The 18468-nt window shown below is 44.8% G+C and overlaps 2 pseudogenes; both read left to right on the top strand.

Moving 5' to 3' along the window:
- Nucleotides 1–1479: 1479 nt before the first annotated feature.
- Nucleotides 1480–3151, top strand: LOC119350129 (annotated as a pseudogene).
- Nucleotides 3152–14343: 11192 nt separating this feature from the next.
- On the top strand, nucleotides 14344–16015 carry LOC119350128 (annotated as a pseudogene).
- The last annotated feature ends 2453 nt before the right edge of the window (nucleotides 16016–18468 follow it).

Genomic DNA, 18468 nt, shown 5'->3' with positions numbered 1-18468 from the left:
GTATTACTTTTATTCTACGCGCCGGTCAGGTACGCGCGTAACTCCCAAGAAATCAGCGCGGGTGGGTTTCGTCTAATCACAAGGAGAAATTGAACCACCGTAACAGACAAAAAAGGATTACTATTCGTGCCTTTGCTCTAGTAATTTGGTAACCGACTAGGGTATGCTGGACTGGACGTAAAAGAACTTCGACTCCATAGTAATGATGGTAACGAAAAACACTAATTAGTGTGATCCTAATCACATGTATCATGGACTAGTAAAATCTACTAGGAAATTACGACACATGACCATGTTTCTGCTATTGCTGTTAATTGTGGTAAAAACTACCTATACATTACTACATTCTCACTAGGAATTTACCATCCTCTGTAAGTACAACCATCTACACATGGTAATTGAGGTGGATTTTTTTAGATGGTAACTGAAGTGGATGTATTTACTCGTAATACGGTTACCACAGAGTAGCTACATGCAATTCACCCGCAAAAAACAAAACTACATGCAATTCGCTCATAACACCATTACTAGAAGTGGTCATCCTCTATATAAGCAAAAAGATGGTCTGGTTTGGTGGATCGATGAACTCCTGCATGCACATAGTAACTACTTTAATTCCATTACCATACCTACCAAAGGTTTTACTAACAAGTGGGAAAAAGTGACTTGATTTCGCGAAGCGGGGACTCGTTTGTGCACATGGTAACCGTTTTAATTCTATTACCATATTTATCACAAAGGTTTACGAAGAGGAGGAAAGAAAATTGCTGGTTTGGCTGCCCAGCGACCCACGCGATTTGGCCGGAGCGTAGAATTAGCATCTGCGCTCACGCTCAGTTTAGCGTGACCGTATATACATATATATATATATATATATATATATATATATACATATACATACATATATATGTACATATATATATATATATACACATACATATATATATATATATATATACATACATATATATATGCGCGGGGAGGGCTGGACTATTCTGTTATCGGTAACAGAATATTATTCTGTTACCTCTGGGCTCTATAAGGACGTGACGAGCTACACCGTAGAAACTCCCCGAGCCATCCTGAATCTAACCCACCTCCTTCCGCCGGAGGCAGCCGTCGTGGGCGAGCGAGCGACGGCGTCAGCCGGAGCGAGGGAGCCCGCGGCGCCGTGACTGGCCGCCGACGGAGCCCATCAAACTGAACCTCCCCGTGGCCCACCACTTCTTCCACCTTCCTTCTTCCGCAGCGAGTGGATCGGCCGCACCGACCACTGGCCTCACCACCGCGCCGTCGCCTCCCTCTCCGCGCGCAGCGCCGCCCGACCTCATCCTCCCTGCCCCCGCCTCCTCCCCTTCGCCAGCGCGCCTCCACCTCCTCGTCCCAGCCGGCCAGGTGATGCGTGCGCATCAGTTCGCGCGAGGCCCGGCCGCCAGGCACCCTTTTGCCATCTGGCGCGACGCCATGGGTAAACCAGAGATGGAGCTATTCCAGCACTGGCACCTGCGACGTCAGTCCACCGACGTGCTTGGCGCCGTCCACAACTCCATTGCGCTCGAGCTTATGCTCCAGATCATCTTCTTCAACGTTCCGGCCACGGTTCCCCACTGCCAACACGAGATCCCAACCACTTCTTCTGTAAAAACTGAAGTTATCTGGTTAGTATTCCTCATTTGCTTAATTCTGCAGTTCTTTAGTTCACCATTGCTTAATTGCCAAGTGTACGGATACATTCTTGGTTTGTTTTAAGTCTGGTGAGTGATTCCGTTCTTCGAGTTGTTGACCATGTTGTATCTGTTCCAGTCGGATTAGCTCCTTCACCGGTTTCTTAAGATGGGAAGTTCAGAGTTTGAGCAAGCGAAGGTATCTCCTGACCTGAAACAGCTCCTCCCATTTCTTTGGCTTCTCCTTAATCTTATTATGGTTTTAAATTTTTGTTCAGTTGTTTCCTTGGATGATTCGCTAATTAAGATGCCCCTGATTACTTCAATCCTTTGTATGTCTTGAGCAAGCAAAACTGGTCTGACATGGTTGTTGTTGCTTCAGGCACACCTTGCACGTCGACTGTCCTCAGCCACCAGTAATAACTTGGCAGAGGAAATTCGATGATGAAGGCAAGAAGGTTGCTATGCTTAGCATGACCACTGATATCTTCACAGTTGTAAGCAAGCGTGTCAACATGGACTGCACCTTCCTAAATTTTGCATTTAGAACCAAGCATGCATGCTACCTTTGCTACATAAACACTGACCATGGTCATGGTTGTGCTGCAGATACCATTGATTTTTAAAATGCTTCGATTACACGTAGAAGGAATTGCGAAAAACCAAGTGAGTCGCTTTTCTGTCATTGAACATTCAACTAACCTGTCAACCAGCATGCACATGTACTTGAAATGCCGGTGCAAATTACTCTGCCTAGTCAGTAGCCAGTGAAATTGTTGAACAATTATTATCTTGTTTCCCAAAGGTTGTCGTCTATGATCCGCTCAGGAAATGGATGGACAACTGCTACCGCGGGGTACCCCTTGGCGGACTAGGGTAAGTTCTTTCGATGTTTCGGGTCCTGATTTTGCTCTGAGACTTGCCATGGTTGTGTTGTGACATTCATGCATGGCTCTGCAGCTGACTGAACTTCAGATGACGGTTTAATTCAAAGTGCATTCTCTTCTCCTTCTTTTCAGTTCAGGAAGCATAGGGAGAAGCTACCGAGGGTACTTTCAGCAGTTTCAAATATTCCCCAGGATCTATGAAGAGAAGCCTGTCCTTGCCAACCAGTTCTCAGTAATAATAAATTTACACTTGCTTTCATGAGTTGCAGTGCCCAATTTATGGTGGAAAAACGTCTTATATTGTCCACTATTTTCTCATGTCTAGGCATTCGTCTCGCATCCTGGCGGGAAGAGCTACTCGACGGCATTGAAATTGGTATGCTGCTATTTTTGTTAGGCTCGCCTTTTCGATGCGCAAAATGATGAGGGATAAAGCTCTGGTATGCTGCTATTCCTTGCTTGTGTTTGTTACTGTGCCGTGTTACTTGTAGTAACAGCTGGTCTCATGCATTCTCAACCATATGTTAACAGGTCAGGAGACTTTCTGCATGCGAGACAATGGGTTCTGCAACAACAAGTTTTGATTATATTGATACCTAATAATAGCATGTGCTCATTTTTGAATTGAAACAAAAAGAGTATCTCTAATAATAAATGGGCTCTCTAATAATAAGTTCTAAGGAAATAAATATAGAAGTTCATATTTCAAAACAAATGAAGTATTTTGGAAGTACAATAAACTATTTCAAAGTACACAAATTATATTTAGGTATCTTTGTGTACTTCAACGTTACTGTACATGAACTTGTACATTTGCCCATCCGTCAAACAGTTTGAGTTGCACTTTTTTTTGCCATATTTGATCTATCATATTTCTCTAGATCCATCTCGTTCGTGAGTGACCGAGAGCTAGTAAGATCAAACATGAATTTACATCAGTTCAAAAAACAGATTGTTGGGAAATAAGATTAAGACCAGAAACAAGAAAATATGTGCAAAAAGAAAATTAAAAACCATTTCATTTGGACCTATATAAGAAAACAATTTGCTGATCACTACGAATTTAAATAAAAACTTGGAAAAGTTTGAAAAAAATCACATAGAAAGTTCGAACTCCAAAACCTGGCAAGTTCATGGTAAAAACAAAAAAAGGCAGAAAAGGTACAATTTATTTTTCAGTGTACCTATAATGTCCAGTTTTTCTTTCAGCTGAATTCCTAGATTTCATTCAGTTCAATTCTTATGTAGGTACTTGGTGGTGGCATTACTTCACTTCCCTTGTTATGCTCTCTTCGCCCAAGTTCCGAGAATCAAGAAAACAAATACTAGTGCTTGCATGAAAATGTACGAGCAAAAAAACCCACAAAGGCCTTTGCTTAGAAACATCACCTCCATTCATGCGCAGTACATGCTTCTCCTGCTGCCGCGCCGCCTGGATCCAATGAGGCTGCGTTACACTGGCCCCGGATCCGCCCGCTTCCAATGAGGCTGCGTCACCCGCCGGCGCACCTCTGCCTCGCCGTGGGCAGTGGATGCTCCTCCGCAGCTCAACCTGCTGGTAGCGGGTAGTTCGATGCTCCCTGTCGCACTATGATCAGCGCTCCCTCGAGCTCCACAAGAAATTCTTTCCAGCTGCGTCTGCACCTCTGAAAAGGTACTAATTCAAACACTGAAGCTGGTTCTCCAAACGATTAAACTGAAATTATTACTTCAACTACTGTTATTAAGCTCACACACTCGAAGGAGGGATCATTGTTTCTTATTGGAGAAGGCCTGGTGTTCAGTTGGTGTTTGTGTGGTACCTACACCAGCATTTTCCATCAAGACCTCCAGAAAGAGAGATCATCTCAAGGTGAAAATACAAAATCCTTTTACTGCTCTCTTTATTGTCTCACTCGATTCATATTATTATATGTACACAAATCCATGTCATCCTGAATTTGTTACACCGGTGCGGGAGCAAAAATCAGATGCACAAGTTCATCTTTTGTGACACTCAGTTCGAATTCTGGTTTTAGTTCAGTGCAATTCTTATTTTCTGTTCAGTTCATTTTCTTATTTTAGTATGGTGCCTTATTGAGTTTCTAAGCTTCTGAATTTTGGTTACCACACCCCTGTCTGGTGGTTCAGATATTCATTTTTGAGAAGTACTGAGAATAAAAATTAAAAGCTCGTCCATCAAAAAGGTTCACATAGCATTATATTGTTTCACATGGTATTGTCCAGTAAGTACATAAGTCATGCTCTTATTTGCAGATCATGCAAGTTCAACTATATAACCGCATGCATGTCTCCCTTAGTCCGACTATTGCTGCTGCTTCAAATCACAAAATTTGATTCAGCCAGTAAGTTGGTGCTAGTGGATCAAGTCCATATCAACTATTTTTATGTTGGTTGTTACAATATTGTTTGAGTGAAGAACTGCATGGAAGTATAGCATAATGTAGGAGCTTTGATTTACATAAAAATAAGGCACCACCACCAGCCCGTCCACCACGGTTGTTGGCAGTCGTCCAAGTTGAGCGCTGATGGTAGTCCTCTGCGTGCATCAACGGCATCCTCGGGCCTTGACTATGGGCGCTCACCCCTTGACACCGCTACATACCGCACCTGATCACCCTGGACACCGGCACATGCCGCCGGCTTCCCCTGCGTTCCTGTGCTATTATGTTGGCATATGTTACATCGTATGTCTACCCTCGCATATATGAGAGGCCTAGGATACAACTGTCCTATTAGGCCACGACTCCATATCCTACCAACTCAGAGTCCAACTATAACCTACTTTGTAAACAATATTCGACACAACTCTAATAAACTCCACCTTGGCAAATAATCTCCACCACCATGAATTCGTTCATGCGTCAAACTTCCATATACAATGGTCTTGAGCTTATCTCATAAATACCGTACCGCTTCTACTCCAAAAACTCCATGTGACTCCGCCTGCAACTTGTAGTCCCCCATTTTCTTGACCACAGTCAACACTCGAGCAAAATTAAGTTCCTTGTTACTCTAGTTTATGCTCCCAACTTTCAGAGTATCCGTCCAATGCCGTCACACACTGATCACTTGCGTGAAAGTGAACAACTCATATATTGGGTGTCAAACATAAGAGTTACCTTAACTCAACATCAACGCTCTTCCTTCCTTGACTTCCTGTCTGAAACTTGAAGGATTTTTATCATTTCTTGAAGTCATGCCGAGTCAAATTCGCAGTTGTCTCACCACATGTATGACGACCAGAGCCCTGGCCCGTCTCTATGCCCCGTGTGTTGGAAATATGCCCTAGAGGCAATAATAAAAAGGTTATTATTATATTTCTTTGTTTATGATAATTGTCTGTTATTCATGCTATAATTGTGTTATCCGGAAATCGTAATACACGTGTGAATACATAGACCACAACATGTTCCTAGTGAGCATATAGTTGACTAGCTCGTTGATCAACAGATAGTCATGGTTTCCTGACTATGGGTATTTGATGTCATTGATAACGGGATCACATCATTAGGATAATGATGTGATGGACAAGACCCAATCCTAAGCATAGCTCAAAGATCGTGTAGTTCGTTTAGCTAGAGCTTTTCCAAATGTCAAGTATCATTTCCTTAGACCATGAGATTGTGCAACTCCGGGATACCGTAGGAGTGCTTTGGGTGTGCCAAACGTCACAAGGTGACTATAAAGGTGCACTACGGGTATCTCCGTAAGTGTCCGTTGGGTTGGCACGAATCAAGACTGGGATTTGTCACTCCGTATGACGAAGAGGTATCTTTAGGCCCACTCGGTAATGCATCATCATAATGAGCTCAGTGTGACCAAGTGTCTGGTCACGGGATCATGCATTACGGCACGAGTAAAGTGACTTGCCGGTAACGAGATTAAACGAGGTATTGGGATACCGATGATCGAATCTCGGGCATGTAACGTACCGATTGACAAAGGGAATTGTATACGGGATTGCTTGAGTCCTCGACATCGTGGTTCATCTGATGAGATCATCGAGGAGCATGTGGGAGCCAACATGGGTATCCAGATCCCACTGTTGGTTATTGACCGGAGAGGCGTCTCGGTCATGTCTACATGTCTCCCGAACCCGTAGGGTCTACACACTTAAGGTTCAGTGACGCTAGGGTTGTAGAGATATGAGTATGCAGTAAACCGAAAGTCGTTCGGAGTCCCGGGTGAGATCTCGGACGTCACGAGGAGTTCCGGAATGGTCTGGAGGTAAAGAATTACATATAGGAAGTGAAGTTTCGGCCATCGGGAAAGTTTCGGGGGTTACCGGTATTGTACCGGGACCACCGGAAGGGTCCCGGGGGTCCACCGGATGGGGCCACCTATCCCGGAGGGCACCATGGGCTGAAGTGGGCGGGGAACCAGCCCCTGGTGGGCTGGTGCCCCCCCCCTTGGGCCCCCCTGCGCCTAGGTTTGGGAAACCCTAGGGGTGGGGGCGCCTCCACTTGCCTTGGGGGGCAAGCCAGCCCCCTGGCCGCCCCCCCCCCCTTGGAGATCCCATCTCCTAGGGCCGGCTCCCCCTAGGAGATGGGAAAAAAAATGAGGTCACCGTCGATCATCCGATGACCAAACAATCACGCGAGCATGACACCACGATTTGTTAATGAGGTTCACCGATATGGCTACATCCTCGGGGCTTGACTATGGGCGCTCCCCCCTTGACACCGCTACATACCGCACCTGATCACCCTGGACACCGGCACATGCCGCCGGCTTCCCATGCGTTCCTGTGCTATTATGTTGGCATAGGTTACATCGTGTGTCTACCCTCGCATATATGAGAGGCCTAGGATACAAGTGTCCTATTAGGCCACGACTCCATATCCTATCAACTCAGAGTCCAACTATAACCTACTTTGTACACAATATTCGACAAAACTCTAATAAACTCCACCTTGGCGAATATTCTCCACCACCATGAATTCGTCCATGCGTCAAACTTTCATGTACATTGGTCTTGAGCTATTTTATGAATACCGTACCGCTGCTACTCCAAAAACGCCATGTGACTCCACCTGCAACTTGTAGTCCCCCATTTTCTTGACCACAGTCAACACTCGAGCAAAATTAAGTTCCTTGTTACTCTAGTTTATGCTCCCAACTTTCAAAGTATCCGTCCAATGTCGTCACACACTGATCACTTGCGTGAAAGTGAACAACTCATGTATTGGGTGTCAAACATAAGAGTTACCTTAACTCAACATCAATGCTCTTCCTTTCTTGACTTCCTGTCTGAAACTTGAAGGAATTTTATCATTTCTTGAAGTCATGCCGAGTCAAATTCGCAGTTGTCTCACCACATGTATGACGACCAGAGCCCTGGCCCATCACTATGCCCCGTGCATACCGCACGCCTCGCCGTTATTACCGCGTCGAGCCTTCGCTGTCCCAGTTGAGTCTCAAGGGTCGCGAACCCACATCACGCAACCTCCCTGCAGAGTACCATCCATCACCCGACCGATGACGAGTTTCACGTTTTCATCATACCACTGGGCTCCAGTCCGAATTATGTGTCCCTCACTTTTGTTTTCCGCAGAATAGGCTTCGATTCTCTGGATCCTTACATCATAGCCCCTCAATCCAGCTCCACCTTCGACATGAGCTCATGGTAGATGATCAGTCCACCCTCGCGCCCCTTCGACTTCAAGCTCCGTGCCTACTCCACCTTGAATCAACCTAGCATCATAGTCTTTTCGAAGCCACACAAGCCTCGGGCTGTGTCACGTGTTTCCATGCCCAGAAGTCGGTCACAATCAGCATGAGGCCCCTACGTCGACGTCACCGATCCCACCACCATCTTCTGTATCAATCGACTCATGTCGATCCGTCAGACTATCTAGTCCGACCCAGCTGAACTTGTTTGACTGCTACCATGCCCCACTCTACACCATGACGGCTCGCACATCCGAACATGTCTTGGATGCCATGTGTATGCATGATCTTGTATAACACACTTATCAGCGCGCCTTCAGAGCCTGTCCACTTGTTTCAAGCCATCTCAGCAAACCGACCCAGAAAAAACTTCCATGAAAACAGCACAATTTTTCTTTTTTCCTGTCACTATTTGATGTTGCTTCTCCGTGCATCTTATAGCACAAAATAGATCGTACTTGATCCATCCAAAACTGCTCTTGTACACACACACACACACGTGGCCCTGGCAATGTTTTTTTTCTTTCAAAACAAATCGTCACGATAGTACCTTCGCTGCTTCGTAGGTAGTAGCTGGCTTCCTGCGTGCTTCGCTCAATCTTTACGAGCTGCTGCGCCTTGGGCGGTTGGGCCTCTCGCCGAGACGGAACGCCATCAACTTGCACGCTTTAAGCTCCGCTGCTTCCATTGATTTTGCATCGCCTTACGAAAAATTTCGATCGCATCCAGAGTTCCTTTGATTCGCTGCCGTCTTGCACCGCAACTCAACTCAGCGATCTTCTCGCAAAGCACTTCCACTAGATCAACTTCTCTGTGACCGTCCAGCAACCTAACTCATGATAACACTTGTTAGAATAAATCTGAAGTCATCGTCGATCATCCGAGGATCAAACAATCACACGAGCACGACACCGAGATTTGTTAACGAGGTTCACCGATATGGCTATATCCCCAGTGCTTGACTATGCGTGCTCCTCTCCATGACACCGCTACAATACCGAAATACAGTCGCCCTGGACACCGGCACATGCCGCCGGCTTTCCCTGCACTACTGTGCTATTATGTTGGCATAGTTTACATCTTATGTCTACCTTCGCTATATATGAGAAGCCTAGAATACAAGTGTCCTATTAGGACACAACTTCATATCCTATCTAAACACAGTACAACTTAGAGTCTAACTGTAACCTACATTGTACACAATATTCAACACAAACACAACTTCCTTCTTTCGTGAGGATGGGCAGACAAACATGTGTGCTCTATCGCGACACTTGCAACGTATCGATAATAGCAATCGATGTGCTATATCTTACTGCTTCTCTCACCGTTCGGTCATTGTGGATGTCCATTCTCCGCCGGGCCACCTTTGGTAGACTCCCAACCACTCCAAAGCATTTATAATCACCATACCCATGATTTGTTTTTTGCGGGTACCATAACCATGAGTTGGTAGATATATAAATGGCATCTAATCCTGAGGGTGGTGTATCTAGGGGATCTAGCAACTAGCTTGGCCGCGGCAGGCACGGCCGAAGTATGTGAGATGAATGAAGCAGAAAGTGGAATTTCCCAAACATGAATGGGATGCAGGCAAGTAGATAATGTGCAACGAGGGTCGCTACCATGACCGATATCCAATAGCTAGGAAGATGTGGGGAACTTTATTATAACGTTGAAACGATTTGGTGCAACCGTCATAGACTAATTTAACCTGATAGGCACAAAATATCAGTTGATTCTATGTTCTAGAGAAAGAGGAGTAATAAAAAATGATTCTGAGAAGAAATTGGAAGAAGCTGGACAACCATGTAGTGGACCTGAAGCATGATAGAATTAGGGATGGCAATACATGCATGGGCACAGTTATAGTGCAGTGGTGTGAGGTTTTCAAAGTCTAGGATGACATGTGGCTGGTGGAGACGATGGTGGGTCCGCTCAGGCAGATGCATCAACATGAACACCGACCACACCATGACTCTGGGAAAGGTTACACGAGAGGAAGCATCAAATCGGGACGAACTGACTACATGTTTGTGGCCTCTTCTTCGAAGTGAGGAAAATTAATCCCCTCGGGAAAGGATATGGAGCCAGAATTTTTTAAGATACCATGGTGGAGTATGATCTGCCATGGCAGGGGGGTCATGCAGACTCTGGACGGTGACAATGACATGCAAAAGGTGACCAGTTGCGGGAGACATGGACGAAGCATATGAACTATATCGGGTGGGAGGTCGTGGCCATCGGACTTGGAGAAGATGGTGAAGCTGCGCTGATCGTGAGGTCACATCGTCCTAGTGGTCCTTCTCGGTGTAGAGGTGCACACCCACTAACACTAAGAAGCAACTAGGGATGGACTCATCATAGAGATTGATATGTGTAGTTCAGCGGGCCAAGCTTGTTGCGGCGGTTTCAAATATGAGGAGAAAGCGCACTAGGTAGTGGCGCCGCATATTGGGCTTGCCACAGTGCCCTCTTCCCCACTCTCTCATGCATGGATGCATGCATACAACAACATGACATCATCAAATGATTCCTCTAAATTTGAACTATTAAAATTTTTTATCTCTTAAACCAATGACCCGGTTTTTGATCCGTCTTCACCGTTAGCTTTCTCACCACGAGATCTTTGAACTAGATACCATGTCGGCATCTTTCAACAGCCTTTTTCTTTTGATAATTGCCATATTATTGTCACTTATTTGCTTGCTTATTAGCCACTTAGTTGTTAGATTGAATTAACTTAGATGCTAGATTTTTGGATGTCAATATACGCCACAAAAAGACTTGCTTTTGTGGTACTTTAGTTGGTTGATGCTTTTTTATTTCTTATTGTTAACACTTGAATCATTGTTCAAGAATTTGTCTGATTAATCAGTTAACGGGACAGTTAATCGCTACTCATAGGATGATCGTGTTGAATAGCACCTATTCATCGTGTTAACTTGTTAGGCCGATTAATTGGCCTATTAGACCGATTAATTGGTTGTTAGGCTGATTAATCACTGCTGGCCCATTAACATGTGGGCAAACAAAGCCCTAGTTTTTTTTCCTGTAACCCCTCCCATCCCGCTATCGCTCCTCAATAGCTAGGTTTCGACCAAACAGTAGCATATTTTGGTATATTACATAGTTGAGAGTATGAGAGTATGATATAATACATAAAAAACTAGATATATGTTGGCAATTTCTATTTAATCTACCGATTAATGGTCGACCGGTTAATCCAATTAATTTTTTTCGATAAAGGGCGCTTTTATTATCTCAAAAAGTAGCATCAAGAAGATACAAAGCATTATGAGTAACACCCGGCCTCTGCATAACTAAGATGCACACAGCCAATCACCTAAAGTCTGTAAAAAAAAGGAAGAAAAAACGACAAATGGGCGACAGTAGAGTCATATAGACCGACACTATGCCTATGTCGAAAGGGGTGGTGGACCGATCCGGAGATTATGCTGCCACCCATGTTGGGTAAAAACCTCCGTAGCCACCTGCTCCAACCGCATACACACCGCCTTGAACAGCGGTTGGTACTCCACTCGTTGTAGCGTATACCACGTACGAAGCGAGTGCGTACAACGGAAAATAACCTGCAAAGGAGAAGCATTTTTGTTATTGAAAACCAAATCATTTCTACATAGCCAAAGCGACCATAGTAAGGCATACGCTCCCACCCTTATTAGCGTTTTCAACCTATTTGGAATACCATCCAACCAATGACCAAAAATATTGGCGACACTTGTGGGCGGATACAAATTTGACGCTATTTGGATGACTGACCACGTAGAACGTGCAAACTTGCATTGGAAAAAGAGGTGTTTGATTGTCTCTTCATGAGTACAAAAACAACACATCTTACTCCCTGGCCAGTTGCGCCGTGCGAGGTTGTCTTTGGTTAGAACAACTCCCCTACGAAGATACCACATGAAGATTTTAACTTTTAGTGGAATCTTTGACTTCCAGATTTTCTTGTTATTACTCACTGGTACCTCAGAATGCGTGAGCGCATGATACATAGAGTCTACTGTGAAAGACCCCGATGCAGTAAGGTTCCAGCGAAACACATCCCGACCTTGTGTCAAATTGATCAAATCCAGACGGGATAAAAGATTATGCCATGACGTAAGACGGGGGCCAATCAAATCCCGCCTAAAAGAAATATTGGGCGGGAATGAACTGAGCACCTGCGCAATAGTTTTATTCTTATCGCGAGCGATGTTGTACAAGGCTGGATATTGTTCTCGGAGACTGGCATTGCCTAGCCAGATGTCTTCCCAAAAACGAATCTCCGACCTGTCCTTTATCGCGAAAGACCCAAAGCGAAAGAGATGTTTCTTTGCTGCCATTAGGCCAGCCCAAAAGTGCGAGTCACCAGGTTTCCAATATGCCTGAGACACCGCCTTTTGACCTAGATACTTGTTGCGCAGCATGGTTTGCCAAACACCATCCTCGGTAAGAAGTTTAAACAACCACTTACTAAGTAGGGCCTCATTCTTGACTTCCAGGTCATGAATTCCAAGGCCACCTTGGTCTTTTGGCCTACAAACCACACTCCATTTGGCCAACCTGTATTTTTTCTTTTCACCATCTCCTTGCCAAAAGAATCTGGATCTAAAATAGTCCAGTCTTTGCAGGACCCCTTTTGGGAGTTGGAAGAAAGAGAGCATATAAAGAACCATATTTGTGAGGACAGAGTTAATCAAAACCAGCCGTCCTCCAACTGAGAGCAATTTGCCTTTCCAACTGCTCAAACGTTTCTCTAGCCGCTCCTCTACATGCTTCCACTCCGCAATGGTGAGACGCCGATAATGAATCGGTATTCCCAGATATTTAATCGGGAATTGGCCATGTGTGCAACCGAACAGGTCAGCGTAATCGGCCGCCGCCTCAACAGCTTCACCGATTAATCACTACTCCCATGCCGACCGAGTAACTACCAGTTACCGATTTCCTTAACAATGTTCTGTATGCAATTGTTCTGTATGCTAATGGCTAACTAGGCCTGCTACCTCCTCGTAGCCTACATCCTCTCTTGTCCTAGGTTGTGGTTAGCCGGCCTGCTAGGCAAGCCGCTTTGTTGCCAGCTTATTTCTCGCGGATGGGCGGATAAAAAGACGTGCTTAGCTGCGAACTATTCTGGTTGCAGTGCACCGTTAATGTGATTTTGAAGGTCAAAATCCAGTTGCTTCTCTCCCAAGTCGATCGTGCTGGAGGTCCCTTGCTGCCTGGTCATCATCAGTAGAGTTGCATCGGCAAATGCCTTTCCTAATGCCTCCCAGGCCTAAGCTCAAACAGATGACCCACTAATAAAAATCACACTCACGTCTCAACGTGTACGGATGTATAGCGAAGCGCCAACACTATCTAGATTTATGAAAGCATGTGGTCTCTTGTTGTTTGAGTGAAACAGATCCGAAATGGAGTTATATAGAAGCTACTGGAGCAATTAGTAGAGAAGGCTCGGTAAAGATACCATGTGTGCTCCCAGCCGCTCCACAGCATTTAATAATCACCATAACCATGAGCTGATAGATACATAAATGTCCCAAGGTGACATGATATATATATATATATATATATATATATATATATATATATATATATATATATGCGCGGGGAGGGCTGGACTATTTTGTTAACGGTAACAGAATATTATTCTGTTACCTCTGGGCTCTATAAGGATGTGACGAGCTACACCGTAGAAACTCCCCGAGCCATCTTGAATCTAACCCACCTCCTTCCGCCGGAGGCTGCCGTCGTGGGCGAGCGAGCGACGGCGTCAGCCGGAGCGAGGGAGCCCGTGGCGCCGTGACTGGCCGCCGACGGAGCCCATCAAACTGAACCTCCCCGCGGCCCACCACTTCTTCCACCTTCCTTCTTCCGCAGCGAGTGGATCGGCCGCACCGACCACTGGCCTCACCACCGCGCCGCCGCCTCCCTCCCCGCGCGCAGCGCCGCCCGACCTCATCCTCCCTGCCCCCGCCTCCTCCCCTTCGCCAGCGCGCCTCCACCTCCTCATCCCAGCCGGCCAGGTGATGCGTGCGCATCAGTTCGCGCGAGGCCCGGCCGCCAAGCACCCTTTTGCCATCTGGCGCGACGCCATGGGTAAACCAGAGATGGAGCTATTCCAGCACTGGCACCTGCGACGTCAGTCCACCGACGTGCTTGGCGCCGTCCACAACTCCATTGCGCTCGAGCTTATGCTCCAGATCATGTTCTTCAACGTTCCGGCCACGGTTTCCCACTGCCAACACGAGATCCCAACCACTTCTTCTGTAAAAACTGAAGTTATCTGGTTAGTATTCCTCATTTGCTTAATTCTGCAGTTCTTTAGTTCACCATTGCTTAATTGCCAAGTGTACGGATACATTCTTGGTTTGTTTTAAGTCTGGTGAGTGATTCCGTTCTTCGAGTTGTTGACCATGTTGTATCTGTTCCAGTCGGATTAGCTCCTTCACCGGTTTCTTAAGATGGGAAGTTCAGAGTTTGAGCAAGCGAAGGTATCTCCTGACCTGAAACAGCTCCTCCCATTTCTTTGGCTTCTCCTTAATCTTATTATGGTTTTAAATTTTTGTTCAGTTGTTTCCTTGGATGATTCGCTAATTAAGATGCCCCTGATTACTTCAATCCTTTGTATGTCTTGAGCAAGCAAAACTGGTCTGACATGGTTGTTGTTGCTTCAGGCACACCTTGCACGTCGACTGTGCTCAGCCATCAGTAATAACTTGGCAGAGGAAATTCGATGATGAAGGCAAGAAGGTTGCTATGCTTAGCATGACCACTGATATCTTCACAGTTGTAAGCAAGCGTGTCAACGTGGACTGCACCTTCCTAAATTTTGCATTTAGAACCAAGGATGTATGCTACCTTTGCTACATAAACACTGACCATGGTCATGGTTGTGCTGCAGATACCATTGATTTTTAAAATGCTTCGATTACACGTAGAAGGAATCGCGAAAAACCAAGTGAGTCGCTTTTCTGTCATTGAACATTCAACTAACCTGTCAACCAGCATGCACATGTACTTGAAATGCCGGTGCAAATTACTCTGCCTAGTCAGTAGCCAGTGAAATTGTTGAACAATTATTATCTAGTTTCCCAAAGGTTGTCGTCTATGATCCGCTCAGGAAATGGATGGACAACTGCTACCGCGGGGTACCCCTTGGCGGACTAGGGTAAGTTCTTTCGATGTTTCGGGTCCTGATTTTGCTCTGAGACTTGCCATGGTTGTGTTGTGACATTCATGCATGGCTCTGCAGCTGACTGAACTTCAGATGACGGTTTAATTCAAAGTGCATTCTCTTCTCCTTCTTTTCAGTTCAGGAAGCATAGGGAGAAGCTACCGAGGGTACTTTCAGCAGTTTCAAATATTCCCTAGGATCTATGAAGAGAAGCCTATCCTTGCCAACCAGTTCTCAGTAATAATAAATTTACACTTGCTTTCATGAGTTGCAGTGCCCAATTTATGGTGGAAAAACGTCTTATATTGTCCACTATTTTCTCATGTCTAGGCATTCGTCTCGCATCCTGGCGGGAAGAGCTACTCGACGGCATTGAAATTGGTATGCTGCTATTTTTATTAGGCTCGCCTTTTCGATGCGTAAAATGATGAGGGATAAAGCTCTGGTATGCTGCTATTCCTTGCTTGTGTTTGTTACTGTGCCGTGTTACTTGTAGTAACAGCTGGTCTCATGCATTCTCAACCATATGTTAACAGGTCAGGAGACTTTCTGCATGCGAGACAATGGGTTCAGCAACAACAAGTTTTGATTATATTGATACCTAATAATAGCATGTGCTCATTTTTGAATTGAAACAAAAAGAGTATCTCTAATAATAAATGGGCTCTCTAATAATAAGTTCTAAGGAAATAAATATAGAAGTTCATATTTCAAAACAAATGAAGTATTTTGGAAGTACAATAAACTATTTCAAAGTACACAAATTATATTTAGGTATCTTTGTGTACTTCAACGTTACTGTACATGAACTTGTACATTTGCCCATCCGTCAAACAGTTTGAGTTGCAGTTTTTTTTGCCATATTTGATCTATCATATTTCTCTAGTTCCATCTCGTTCGTGAGTGACCGAGAGCTAGTAAGATCAAACATGAATTTACATCAGTTCAAAAAACAGATTGTTGGGAAATAAGATTAAGACCAGAAACAAGAAAATATGTGCAAAAAGAAAATTAAAAACCATTTCATTTGGACCTATATAAGAAAACAATTTGCTGATCACTATGAATTTAAATAAAAACTTGGAAAAGTTTGAAAAAAATCACATAGAAAGTTCGAACTCCAAAACCTGGCAAGTTCATGGTAAAAACAAAAAAAAGGCAGAAAAGGTACAATTTATTTTTCAGTGTACCTATAATGTCCAGTTTTTCTTTCAGCTCAATTCCTAGATTTCATTCAGTTCAATTCTTATGTAGGTACTTGGTGGTGGCATTACTTCACTTCCCTTGTTATGCTCTCTTCGCCCAAGTTCCGAGAATCAAGAAAACAAATACTATTGCTTGCATGAAAATGTACGAGCAAAAAAACCCACAAAGGCCTTTGCTTAGAAACATCACCTCCATTCATGCGCAGTACATGCTTCTCCTGCCGCCGCGCCGCCTGGATCCAATGAGGCTGCGTTACACTGGCCCCGGATCCGCCCGCTTCCAATGAGGCTGCGTCACCCGCCGGCGCACCTCTGCCTCGCCGTGGGCAGTGGATGCTCCTCCGCAGCTCAACCTGCTGGTAGCGGGTAGTTCGATGCTCCCTGTCACACTATGATCAGCGCTCCCTCGAGCTCCACAAGAAATTCTTTCCAGCTGCGTCTGCACCTCTGAAAAGGTACTAATTCAAACACTGAAGCTGGTTCTTCAAACGATTAAACTGAAATTATTACTTCAACTGCTGTTATTAAGCTCACACACTCGAAGGAGGGATCATTGTTTCTTATTGGAGAAGGCCTGGTGTTCAGTTGGTGTTTGTGTGGTACCTACACCAGCATTTTCCATCAAGACCTCCAGAAAGAGAGATCATCTCAAGGTGAAAATACAAAATCCTTTTACTGCTCTCTTTATTGTCTCACTCGATTCATATTATTATATGTACACAAATCCATGTCATCCTGAATTTGTTACACCGGTGCGGGAGCAAAAATCAGATGCACAAGTTCATCTTTTGTGACACTCAGTTCGAATTCTGATTTTAGTTCAGTGCAATTCTTATTTTCTGTTCAGTTCATTTTCTTATTTTAGTATGGTGCCTTATTGAGTTTCTAAGCTTCTGAATTTTGGTTACCACACCCCTGTCTGGTGGTTCAGATATTCATTTTTGAGAAGTACTGAGAATAAAAATTAAAAGCTCGTCCATCAAAAAGGTTCACATAGCATTATATTGTTTCACATGGTATTGTCCAGTAAGTACATAAGTCATGCTCTTATTTGCAGATCATGCAAGTTCAACTATATAACCGCATGCATGTCTCCCTTAGTCCGACTATTGCTGCTGCTTCAAATCACAAAATTTGATTCAGCCAGTAAGTTGGTGCTAGTGGATCAAGTCCATATCAACTATTTTTATGTTGGTTGTTACAATATTGTTTGAGTGAAGAACTGCATGGAAGTATAGCATAATGTAGGAGCTTTGATTTACATAAAAATAAGGCACCACCACCAGCCCGTCCACCACGGTTGTTGGCAGCCGTCCAAGTTGAGCGCTGATGGTAGTCCTCTGCGTGCATCAACGACACTCTCTCACTGTCGCCGCCTAGCCCGTGCCCGCAGCCATCCACCTCACCTCCCGGACATCACCGCCAAAAGCCTCTCTCCGCCACCACGCCTAGTAGTTGAACTTACACGGGATGACCTGTGACCAACTGCCCCGCCTCTACAAGCTTCTCGGGGATGACTTGGTAGTCGGTGGGATTCCCTGCAGTCGCCAAAGCGCGGCGTGCTCGTGATCTCCGCCTTCATCAGCTCCACTTCACTAGAGCAATCAGTCCTGAGGAGGAGGTGTAGCCAGTCCACCCGATCTCCAACGTCTTATTCCACCTACAAAAAATTTCTTTTTGAGTTCTATTCTTCGTCACAGGTTCATAGCTATTACCTTAGTTCAAAAGTGCCAAAGAGTTTATTTCAGACTATACTAAATGTCCATATTGTAGATAATATTTGCATTGTCTTAAATTTCTGGAAATAAGCTTCAGTACAAGAAAAATGGGTCAGTCACTTCATCCATATCCAC

The sequence above is a fragment of the Triticum dicoccoides genome, chromosome 1B (assembly GCF_002162155.2).
Source record: "Triticum dicoccoides isolate Atlit2015 ecotype Zavitan chromosome 1B, WEW_v2.0, whole genome shotgun sequence".
NCBI lineage: Eukaryota > Viridiplantae > Streptophyta > Magnoliopsida > Poales > Poaceae > Triticum > Triticum dicoccoides.
Note: the sequence above shows the minus strand (reverse complement) of the source record. Positions and strands in the feature narration are given on the sequence as shown.